This window comes from Gigantopelta aegis, unplaced genomic scaffold (genome assembly GCF_016097555.1).
Source record: "Gigantopelta aegis isolate Gae_Host unplaced genomic scaffold, Gae_host_genome ctg2988_pilon_pilon, whole genome shotgun sequence".
In the NCBI taxonomy this organism is placed as follows: domain Eukaryota; kingdom Metazoa; phylum Mollusca; class Gastropoda; order Neomphalida; family Peltospiridae; genus Gigantopelta; species Gigantopelta aegis.
This window is the reverse complement of record NW_024533130.1, coordinates 40,716-50,943: the sequence shown is the minus strand read 5'-3', so window position 1 is coordinate 50,943 and position 10,228 is coordinate 40,716. Positions and strand designations below refer to the sequence as shown.

Here is a 10,228-nt window from a genome sequence, read left to right as displayed (position 1 = left end):
TGTCATGATAATGGTTATTATGGTATTAATAAAAGTGGAGGACTATGTGACTTGATTTGCAAAAAGGGACCACTTCTGGTCAAAATATATGTGACCTGATTTGTTTAAGACACCACTATTAAAACATACCAAACAACAGTTTTGCATATATATAGAATAGTTATACCCCAATATATGTATAAAAAATGAGATATTGAAAATGTTTTAACAGTGCTTTGTTAACAAATAGGGTCACAAATTGTTTCGACAGAATGGTGGCCCTTTTGCAAATCAGGTCACATATTGTACTACTTACCAAATATCGTTTAGTTCTTGATAGTTCCTACATGATAAGGAATACTTCTCACAGCCTGGACCTTAAGATATATAAATAACAATATACATAAACTCTCAAATAACTCCTCAAAATCAGTATACATATTGGTCTTTTCTTCTTATTCGGTTGCTATAACAACACAATTTAATTTAAAGCTAGTAATAATTGTTTATACTATAAATACAATTGGAACTGTTTTACTTAATAATTAATCAATGATAGTTTTATTAGTTAAAATTTACCTTTTCTCCATCTGAAACGCTGTTTGGTAGCTGGATGTATAGTAACCAACAATTAGCATCAGCACCTCCTATTATAATGACCAAATATAGAATAATTATAATTAGTATCTAATCTCTTTACTTGGATCCCTCAGAGAAGTGAAAACCAATGTGATAGTTCATGAGAGCATTCTTTGTTTCTTTTTCTTACCATTTTCAGATTGTAAGAGAGAACATCGTAAATACTACAGAAATGCTATTACAAAGACATCACTGACAAGGGTGTAAAATGTAGGGATTGCTATCTGACATATTTACACAAATAGGTATTGGAAAAGGTGTTAGCAAGAATAATATAACTATTAAAAAAAATCAAGTAAATATACTACATCTGTATATATATATTTCCATAAATTTCAGATCTTTACAGTTTAAACATTCAAGTATTTTGTTAAAGAGCAAATACTCTATATTTGATATAAATTAATACAATTGTAGATGCGAGCATTGAAATCAATTATACAGTCCAATGTCTTACTTTATCCTGTTGAGGTCCAGAAGCCACACAAGATGGCTTGACCATATAATAAGATACGACGTCCTCCTTGTTCTATGGTGATCAGGAAATAAACCATGAGTGACAGTCAAAATAAAAGTCATTATAATTATTATTATATTATATTAATTATATGTATTATTATATTATATTATTATAGTATTATATAATTATTATATTATATTATTATATTATTATTATAGTATTATTATATATATATTATTATAGTCTATTATATTTTATTATATTATTATATTATGATATTATTATTTTTTATTATATTATATTATTATAGTATTATTTATTATATTATAGTAACTTGTAATTACTATTGTATTCTAATAACAAATATAACAAAAACATAGAGGACATATTAAACATGACAACATGTTGACACCTTAATATACTAATATAATTAAAAGGACAGTGTAATGTTTACTGTAAAAGAACCTACTCTTATCTCCCATTGTTACTAGTATTGGATGGAAGTAAGTAAATGTTTTATGTACTTGCAGTGTTAGTGGCTTGTTAGTTGTGTAATAATATATATAGAATGCTTTTCTGGTTTAAAAGTTACTAAAATATTTTAATAGAGTTATGTAAATTGAATCAACTACATAATAACATCATTTATTGTATAGAATTATTATAAGAATGTTAACAGAACATGTATATCAAATACATTGTGAAAATGGAAGAACATTATATGAAATTCATTGCCACAATATAGTGATTACATTTCCGCACTGTGTAATGATCTCACAGCTGGTACCATAATTATAATGCTCTATTTTGTGCAATAATATTCATCTAACATTACTGACATGTTATAGAGATATGGGTAATATGTAAAAGTAAGTTTAACATGTTGTCACAGAACCTACTTGTTTTCACAATCCATCCATAATGGCATGGACAGATATGGCGTCCACAATATGAAATGTTAGAAATATGTTAGTTGGTTCCTACAAATTATAATAATAAAATGGTTAAGTGTATTTGTAAGATAATTTAGTTTAGTTTTCAAAACGATAACATTTCATTTCTACTTTTAGTAAAACATTAGCATGCTGATCTGAATTTAAATAACCTTATCTCTGATGGTTCAGGTTGTGTGTAACAATATTGTGAACCACCTAGAATTTGAATTGAAGATAGAATTTATTCAATGCAATATGCACTGTTGTAGCAAAACCAACACCATCTTCCTAAAATAGAGAAACACACAGGAACTAAGTTCAAAGTATGAGTGATATAATCGACTATGATTTTTATTTAAAAAGCCCCTGATTAATTTTTTACAAATTGTTAAAGTACTTAGTAATGGAATTTGTACTAAACATTTGCAATTAATGTAGTTGTTATATATCTAGCTGTGAAATAGTAAACAACATATAGACAGCTTCATTTCAATCAGTTGAAAAGTACCATTCGCCGTTTCATTCATGCATTGTCCCTACATGGGCACAATACTTCAACTCACAGTTCTAACAAAAGACGATTCGTTCGGACTGCTTAATTCTTGATTTTAGCAGTCTGCATGATGCTCCTAAAGGGTAGCGAACCTTGCAAGATGTAAATTTGTTCAAGGAGGAGCTTGTTATGCTTCTAAATAAAGCTTCTTTAGTTGATCTAGAGGATCACTAGCTGATTATAATATTCATATCCATTAAACTGTTAGCTATGTATCATGTGATCCTTATAATGTTCACACCAACCAGGTGTGAACGTTCAAAATTAGCGCGGGTAGACAAGAGGGTATAAAAATAGGGCCCTACCACTTCATTCTTTACTTTAGAAACTAAGAAAGTTTAGATCCAAATCTCTCGTATCCAGGTCTTCGTTTTCATCTTTATAAGCTCTCAACGATTCTTCAGAAATGTCTTACAGAGAAGTTAGAAACTTCACAGAGATGATGAACACTTTAGGCTACCCAAGGCTGATATCAATGGAGAACTTTAGACAGCCTAATTTCTCTCTTGTAGCTGAAATTCTTACTTGGTTAATTCAGAGGTATGACCCATCAGCAGATATAGTAACAAATATAGAGACAGAACAGGATCGAGTCATCTTTATCAAGTCAGCTGCCCAATTAATGGCAACAAAAAGCACATATAAAATTGAACACAAAGAAACTCTATGGTGCAGATGGCTATGCTGTCAAAGAACTTCTGAAGATCACCTCAGTTCTGTACTCAGCTATGCGTTCAAATGAAGATAAAAACAGGAAGATGAATCAGAGTCTACTTCAGTCCATAATCAACTGATAAGTAAAAGCACAGATCTAAAGGCGTGTTTGCCAACTAGTCACCACAAACGGGCTAATTTATACAAACTTTTAATCCAAGAAGTGGCTTGAGAGAGGCAAGACTCAGTGCTATATCACGATCTGTCGACATAGACGAGATTGAAAGAGGTATTGAGAACAGTATAGCAGCGGTAAATGCAGAAATACAACGTTGAATCAGAGAATGGACAATGCAGCTTCTGACGAGGCTAGCTTAGAAGTAAAAATTGAAAAAAGAGACCAAGAACTGGAAAGAAAAAAAAACGATTACAAAGTCTTGCAAATGTAAGACCTGCTTATATGTACGAGTATGAAAGATTAGAATCAAAATTGCAGAGACAATATGAGGTTTTTTGTGGATAAATTTCGTAATTTAGTGTATTTAGAATTACAACTTGAAGATCACAAACAGGTTGAGCAAGACAGACAAGAACAGCAAGAACATACTTTAGTAGAAATGAAACTTCAAGTTCAACAAGAAAATGATAAAACTCTAAACGATGCTGTTATACAAAATGACACAGAAGAGCAAGCAAAGACTCGGTTTGTTGGAAATATGACTGGAGAAGGAATTGCCAGTGATGAAGGCAGTGCTTCTCTTAGTTCTGGGAGTAGAAAATGGTGAAGAAATGTTGGGTGATCTACAAGAAGAGGAGGAAGGAGAGTTTGTGGAGAGAGGACTAATGAAGAGATTGACTCTGATGGAGACTTTTAGAGTTATTTTATTTTACCATCTATTCCTACCATGTCAACTATCAAATATTGACACAGAAGAGCAAGCAAGATCACAAAAGGTTGAGACGGACAGACAAGAACAGCAAGGAGAAACTTTACTAGAAATGAAACTTCACTTGTTCCAATATTTTACAATGTATGGAGGTATATTATTTTTCCACATTACATTTTAATGCAAAATTAAGAATGTTTACGTCCGTAATTCTAAATAAGTTAGTACCCACATGTAGTGTAAAATTATATAAAATGGGCAAAGTGAAGCTGTCCAGAGTGAGAACAATGAAAGGAAAGAAATGGAGGAAAGGACAATGTCAACTCCCACATATCTATTTCTACTATGTCAATTATGCTATTAAAGACATAGTTTGTTACATGTGGTCTTAGTTGGGTACAATCAATTAATTCTTTTACCATCCTTTCTCTTTCTAATATCTATATCTTCCACCTTGTGTGTAGTAAAAAAGTTGTATTCCATCATTAACTGAGTAAACATTGCTAAACGCTAAACAGCTTCTTTATATTACTGAACTGTCTGCCAGTGTCTGGCTTAGTTTGTGAAAATACTTCTTGTATCATCCAAAAACCATAAGGCTATAATGCTAAAATATAATTTATAGGAACATGATGTTTGGTCAATTACATTCATGTCAAATAAAATCAATTAAATATACTACATCTGTATATATGTATTTCCACAAAACTTTCAGGTCTTTACAGTTTAACAATTCAAGTATAATAATAATATAACTATTAAAATAAATGAATTAAATATACTACATCTGTATATAAATATATTTCCATAAATTTCAGATCTTTACAGTTTAAACAATCAATCCAAGTATTTTGTTAAATTTATATTTGATATAAATTAATACAATGTAGATTGAGCACGAAATCAATTTACACAGTCCAATGTCTTACTTTATCCTGTTGAGGTCCAGAAGCCAATAAAATGGCTTGACCGTATAATAAGATACGACGTCCTCCTTGTTTCTATGGTGATCAGGAAATAAAACATGAGTGACAGTAAAATCATTATAATTATTATTATATTATATTATTATTTAGTATTATTTTATTATATTATTATATTGTATTATTATAGTATTATTATTTTATTATATTATTATATTATATTATTATATTGTTATTATTATAGTATATTATTTTATTATATTATTATATTATATTATTATATTGTATTATTATAGTATTATTATTTTTATAATTATTATATAATATTAGTATAGTAGTACTAGTAATTACTAGAGGACATATTAATATGACAACATGTCGACACCTTAATATACTAATACAATTAAAGACAGTGAGATGTTTAATGTAAAGAACCTACTCTTATCTCCATTGTTACTAGTATTGATGGAATAAGTAAAGTAAATGTTATATACTTGAGTGTTAGTGGCTTGTTAGTTGTGTAATAATATATATAGAATGCTTTTCTGGTTTAAAAGTTACTAAAATATTTTAATAGAGTTATGTAATTGAATCAACTACGTAATTAACATTAATTAATTATATAGAAATTATTATAAGAATGTTAACAGAACTTGTATATCAAATACATTGTGAAAAATAGAAGAACATTACATTTCCGCACTGTGTAATGATCTCACAGCTGGTACCATAATTATAACGCTCTATTTGTAATAATATTCATCTAACATTACTGAGCATGTTATAGAGATATGGGTAATATGTAAAAGTAAGTTAACATTTGCATTAGTTCAAGAACCTACTTGTATTTCACTCCATCCATGAATGGCATGGACAGATATGGGCGTCCACAATATGAAATGTTAGAAACCATATATTAGTTGGTTCTTACAAATATAATAATAAAAATGGTTAAGTGTATTTTAAGATAATTTAGTTTAGTTTTAAAAAAGATAACATTTCGCTTTCTACTTTTAGTAAAACATTAGCATGCTGATTGAATTTAAATGTTTTAAATAACCTTATCATCTGATGGTTCAGGTTGTGTGTAACAATATTGTGAACCACCTACAACTGAAAGATAGAATTATTTCAATGCAATTGCACTATTGTAGCAAAAACCAACACATCTTCCTAAAATAGAGAAACATACAGGAACAAAGTATGAGTGATATAATCGATTATGATTTTATTTAAAAACCCTGGTTAATTTTTTACATATTGTTAAAGTACTTAGTAATGGAATTTACTTAAACATTTGCAGTTAATATGTAGTTTTCTATATATCTAGCTGTGAAATATATAGTATACGTATGGTACGTATGGACAGCTTCATTTGAAAAAGTTGCCATTAGCTGTTTCATTCATGCATTGTCCCTACATGGGCACAATAGTTTCAACTCAAAAGACAATTCGTTCGGGCTGCTTAATTCTTGATTTTTAGCAGCCTGCATGATGCTCCAAAAGGGCAGCAACCCTTGCAAGATGTAAATTTGTTCAAAGGAGGAGCTTGTTGTGCTTCTACTCTTAGTTAATCTAGAGGATCACTAGCTGATTATTTATTCATGCCCATTAAAACTGTTAGCTATGTATCATGTGATCCTTATAATGTTCACACCAACCAGGTGTGAACGTTCAAAATTAGCACGGGTAGACAAGAGGGTATAAAAATAGGGCCCTACCACATCATTCTTTAGATCCAAATCAGCAAATCTCTCGTCTCCAGATCTTCGTTTTCATCTTTATGGGCTCTCAACGATTCTTCAGAAATGTCTTACAGAGAAATTAGAAACTTCACAGAGATGATGCACACTTTAGGCTATCCAAGGCTGATATCAATGGAGAACTTTAGATAGCCTAATTTCTCTCTTGTAGCTGAAATTCTTACTTGGTTAATTCAGAGGTATGACAGACTCAGTGCTATATCACGATCTGTCGACATAGACGAGATTGAAAGAGGTATTGAGAACAGTATAGCAGCTGTAAATGCAGAAATACAACGTATGAATCAGAGAATGGACAATGCAGCTTCTGATGAGGCTAGCTTAGAAGTAAAAATTGAAAAAAAAAGAGACAAGAACTGGAAAGAAAAAAAAAACGATTACAAAGTCTTGCAAATGTAAGACCTGCTTATATGGATGAGTACGAGAGATTGGAATCAGAATTACAGTGACAATATGAGATTTACTTAGAAAAATTTCGTAATTTAGAATATTTAGAATTGTCCTGGACAGGGTAGGCTACCTATACATCGTAGCCAGTCTAAACAGCTAGATATAGAAAGACAGATTGACACAAGACATCAAGTTTCAACAATGAGGAGTACTAGTCATGAAGATTCATGTACAACAAACTACATGTTATAGTATTAGCATTGTAATAAAATAAATAATATTGCCATTACTACAATGTCTACTTTATCCTGTTGAGGTCCAGAAGCCAATAAAATGGCTTGACCATACAATAAGATACAGCGTCCTCCTTGTTTCTATGGTGATCAGGAAATAAAACATGAGTGACAGTCAAAAATAAAAGTCATTATAATTATTATTATATTATATTATTATATGGTTTATTATAGTATTATTTTATTATATTATATCATTATATTATATTAGTATAGTAATATTATATTTATTATTATATTATAGTACTAGTAATTACTAGAGGACATATTAAACATGTCAACACCTTAATATACTAATATAATTAAAGGACAGTGTAATGTTTACTGTAATAGTACCTACTCTTATCTCTATTGTTACTAGTATTGAGGAAGTAAGTAAATGTTATGTACTTGAGTGTTAGTGGCTTGTTAGTTGTGTAATAATATGTATAGAAATGCTTTTCTGGTTTAAAAAGTTACTAAAATATTTTAATAGAGTTATGTAATTGAATCAACTACATAATAACATCATTTAATTGTATAGAATTATTATAAGAATGTTAACAGAACTTGTATATCAAATACATTATGAAAATGGAAAAAAGAACATTATATAAAATTCATTGCCACAATATAAGTGATTACATTTCCACACTGTGTAATGATCTCACAGCTGGTACCATAATTATAACGCTCTATTTTTGTAATAATATTCATCTAACATTACTGAGCATGTTATAGAGATATGGGTAATATGTAAAAGTAACTAACATGTTGCATTAGTTCAAGAACCTACTTGTTTTCACTCCATCCATGAATGGCATGGACAGATATGGCGTCCACAATATGAAATGTTAGAAACCATATATTAGTTGGTTCCTACAAATATAATAATAAAAATGGTTAAGTGTATTTTAAGATAATTTAGTTTTAGTTTTCAAAAAGATAACATTTCATTTTCTACTTTTAGTAAAACATTAGCATGCTGATCTGAATTTAAATAACCTTATCATCTGATGGTTCAGGTTGTGTGTAACAATATTGTGAACCACCTAGAATTGAAAGATAGAATTTATTCAATGCAATGTTGTAGCAAAAAACCAACACCATCTTCCTAAAGTAGAGAAACACACAGAAACTAAGTTTTCAAGTATGAGTGATATAATCGATTATGATTTTATTTAAAAACCCTGGTTAATTTTTTACATATGTTAAAGTACTTAGTAATGGATTTTACTTAAACATTTGCAGTTAATATGTAGTTTTCTATATATCGAGCTGTGAAAATATATATAGTATACGTATGGACAGCTTCATTTGAAAAGTTGTCATTAGCCGTTTCATTCATGCATTGTCCCTACATGGGAACAATAGTTCAACTCAAAAAGACAATTCGTTCGGGCTGCTTTAATTCTTGATTTTAGCAGCCTGCATGATGCTCCAAAAGGGCAGCGAACCTTCAAGACGTAAATTTGTTCAAGGAGGAGCTTGTTGTGCTTCTAAATAAAGCTCTCTTAGTTGATCTAGAGGATCACTAGCTGATTATATATTTCATGCCCATTAAACTGTAGCTATGTATCAATGTGAGCCTTATAATGTTGTTTACGTATTAAACCAACCAGATGTGAACGTTCAAATCTAGCGCGGGTAGACACGAGGGTATAAAAAAGGGCCCTACCACTTCATTCTTTAGATCCAAATCTCTTGTCTCCAGGTCTTCGTTTCATCTTTATAAGCTCTCAAACTATTTTAAAACTAACAATGGCCCGTACCAAACAAACAGCCCGTAATCTACAGGAGGAAAAGCTCCCCGGAAAACAACTAGCAACCAAAGCTGCTCGTAAGAGTGCTCCTGCTTACTGGTGGTGTCAAGAAACCCCATCGTTACAGGCCTGGTACTGTTGCTCTCCGTGAGATCCGTCGTTACAGAAGTCCACTGAACTTCTCATCCGTAAATTACCTTTCCAAAGGTTGGTACGAGAGATTGCTCAGACTTCAAAACTGATCTCGATTCCAGAGCTCTGCTGTAGCTGCCCTCCAAGAGGCCAGTGAGGCTTACCTTGTTGGACTTTTTGAGGACACCAACTTGTGTGCCATTCATGCCAAGAGGGTACCATCATGCCAAGGATATCCAACTGGCTCGCCGTATCCGGGGAGAGAGAGCTTAAACTCTTTCTTTTTCTTTTTTTTTTTCCTTCTAACCGGTTCTTTTCAGAACCACCATATTAACAAATGATTTTAACCTGTGATATCTTTATCATCAAAGAGATTTAAACTGAATTCATGAATTAAATTAATTAAATAAGTGTCATGAGAGTTATTACAATGGCTCCTCAATGGCATGAAGAATAATAAAGTTTTTGATTAAGTAGTTATTTTAATTAGTTTTACTTTAACTAGCTCACTTCCTTTAATTAAGCTATTAATAATATCTTAACAAAAAAATGCAACTTTGAAGAAATTGACTGACTAAGCTCCAATTATTAATAATAATAGCTCCACCCTATAGTGGGTGTGTAAACACTATTCAATAATTATATAGCTACCGGGACTTCTCTTCTGCTCTCTATGTGAAGCGAGTTACCTTAAGCAACACATGGGAATATAAGTGTAGTAGCTTCCAAGAGTAGATACGTCCCAGGGCTCATTATTCATTATTCCAAAAGAAAAAATTACGCTGTCCCCTACAAAGCAGAGAGAACAAAATGACCCTGAAATTTTAGCTAGTTTAACAAAGAGGTATGCTTAATTAATATATATATAATAACATTGT

The 10,228-nt window shown here is 30.9% G+C and overlaps 2 pseudogenes; both read left to right on the top strand.

The window, feature by feature from the left end:
* The first annotated feature begins 2,972 nt into the window (after positions 1-2,972).
* On the top strand, positions 2,973-7,308 carry LOC121391820 (annotated as a pseudogene).
* Positions 7,309-9,216: 1,908 nt separating this feature from the next.
* On the top strand, positions 9,217-9,623 carry LOC121391821 (annotated as a pseudogene).
* Positions 9,624-10,228: the final 605 nt, after the last annotated feature.